Source organism: Orycteropus afer, unplaced genomic scaffold (genome assembly GCF_000298275.1).
Source record: "Orycteropus afer afer isolate SDZICR_OR568_19922 unplaced genomic scaffold, OryAfe1.0 scaffold00123, whole genome shotgun sequence".
NCBI classification, from domain to species: Eukaryota; Metazoa; Chordata; class Mammalia; order Tubulidentata; family Orycteropodidae; genus Orycteropus; species Orycteropus afer.
Window position 1 is genome coordinate 4,204,461 of NW_006921710.1, and position 2,811 is coordinate 4,207,271.

Below are 2,811 nucleotides of genomic sequence, written 5' to 3' on the forward strand. Positions count from 1 at the left end.
TGCCCAACCTTCCTTCCGAGGAGTGGCTGGTGGGTTTGAACCCCAGCCTTCTGGTTAGCAGTCAAGTGCCTTAGGCACTATGCTACCAGAGCTCCTATCGTAAGACTTAAATAATTAATGCAATTAGTAGTTTAAAATGGATTTTACTACGAAAAATGTCTCAACATTTTCCTCTATTGGGTTTAACAGGAGAGAGATTCTGATTTAGAAAGAAGCTAATGAATTTAAATGAGGAAAGGATTGTGCCTGAGATAAGCCAGGCAGTTCTGTTGTATATGTTCTGTGCAGTATTATCTATCAAAAAACTGAGGTGAGCTAAATTTTACCAATAGTAAATTTAGCAAAGTAGAGTTTAATTAAACAAATGTAAATTTTTAAAATTCCCATTTTTATCGAGTCATTTCCAACTCATGGCAACCCCATGTGTGCAGAGTAGAACCGTCTCCACAGGGTTTTCAAGGCTGTGGCCCTTCAGAAGCAGATCACCAGGCCTGTCTCCAAAGGCACCTCTGGGTGGGCTCAGACTACCAACCTTTCGGTTAGTAGGCAAGTGCTGAACTGTTTACACTACCCAGGGACTCCTTAAACGTAAATAACATAAGTAACATAAAACAAATAAATAAGCATAACATGAAAATACATTAAGCAGTGCAAGCGGCCATCTAGATGCAATGATGGGTCTCTCCTCGTCCAGAGCAAACAAAAATGAAGAAAATCAAAGACACATGAAAACAATTAGTCCAAGCGACTGGTACACCATGCAGTCCTCAGCCTGTATGACTATGAGACCGGAAGAACTAGATGGTGCCTGGCTACCACTGTCAACCCCTCGGAGGGGGACCTATATAGGAGATCCTGGATAGAGTGGGAGAACAATGTGGAACAAAACTCAAAATCATTAAAAAGCAATAACAACAAAAAAAAGGACCAGATTTGTTGGTTTGATAGAGCCTGGTGGAACCCCTGAGACTATGGCCCCTAGCTGTCCTGGAACTGAACCCTCTCCTGTGGCTTCCAGCCAAACAAAACTCAGGCATATGAGCTGAACATTTACATTAGGTAGATACACTCCTTGGAGAGAACAATCATGGGAGAATAGAAAGGCCTTGTATGCACAGGGAGACAGCTCGGGGGGCAGGGGTGCAGGGGAGAGAAGGACAGAGGGAAGAGGTGGTTGTGGGGAGGAAGTGGGAGGAGAGCTGTTGCATTGTGGGAGATTACAGTCAATGTCATGAGACAAAGTATGTGCACTGCTGTATGGAAGATGAATTTGCCCTGTAAACTTTTACCTAAATCACAATAAAATTAAAAAAGAAAAAAAAAAAAAGCCACTAAGCAAAATGTACAGTTCAAATAAGTAAATACACAGAAAATCCAATGTTGTTGTTGTTGTTATGTGCCGTTGAGTCGGCCCGACTCATAGCGACCCCTACTTGGGTTTCCAAGGCAGTATCACTACGGAAGTAGGATTGCCCAACCTTCCTTCCAAGATGTTAATATTATTTTAATAAGTCTAACATATTTAAGTGGCATAGTGCCTCAGGCATTTGACTGCTAACCTGAAGGCTGGTGGTTCAAACCCACAAGCCACTCCTCGGAAGGAAGATGGATCAATCTACTTCCGTAGTGATACCGCCTTGGAAACCCAAGGGGGAGGGGTCGCTATGAGTCGGATCCGACTCAATGGCAACGTTTGGTTTGTTTGGGAGCTCTGGTAGCATAGTGCCTAAAGCACTTGACTGCTAACCAGAAGGCTGGCAGTTCAAACCCACCAGCCACTCCTTGGAAGGAAGATGGGGCAATCTACTTCCGTAGTAATACTGCCTCAGAAACCCAAGGAGGGGTCACTATGAGTCGGGTCCGACTTGACGGCCCATAACAACAATAGCAACAACAATATATTTAAACACAGATTTGGAAAAAATGGGTAAGAAATGCATTTTCCCTCAGAAATGTAGCCCTGTAAGGGAAGGAGTTCACTGGGAGTTCTGTTGATATGGTAGTAACAACTGTCTAGTATCATTTTCTAGTTTAAAAAACAACTTTGAAATACATAAAGGACAATAGTCAAATATCCTGTGCAGAAGAATTCCAAATAATTTATGTAGCTACGCTGCCCTCAAGGAGGTGGAGCACAATTCTTCAGTTCTTAAGTGTGAGCTGACCATACTTCCAAAGAGCAACAGTATAGAAAGCAGGAAAAAAAAAAAAAAAAAAAACTTTACTGTGCAGGAACCTGACAGACACATCTCAGCCAGGTGATCAAAGTCAACATCAACAATGATAAGTCATGTTGATAGCATTCACCCTTGATATTGAAGCCAGCTGGGTTAGAAAACTGTCCTGATCAAAGAATTGTATCCTGAGTGCATTCCAGAACCTGAATTGTTGTCTGTTACTTCCCTAATAAACCGCAAATTCATGAATATTGTCTGTGAATTCTGTGTGGCCATTGCAATGAATTTTCGAACCCAGCAGAGAAGTAGTGAGTGCGGGTGAGAGGGACGGTTGGTGTCAGAATTGGTAAAAGGCTGGAGGGCGGCAGCTTGTCTGGGCTCACAGGAATGAGCCTTGGGCTGCTGGTGGTGATTCTGTCTTCCTCTTGTGAAGTTATAGGAGGTCAGAAGATGCCACCTCCCTGCCCTTTTGGAAGTCCTGTTTGCGACAGTGATGAATTGATTTGCCATCAATCACGATGATTTCCTTATTTTCTATCGTATGTAATTAGCATCATGGCCATGACCCAGCAGATTCCATTTGGCTTCTGTACTGGGTACAAGCTGATCGTTTCTCTCATCCTGGATTATTGTC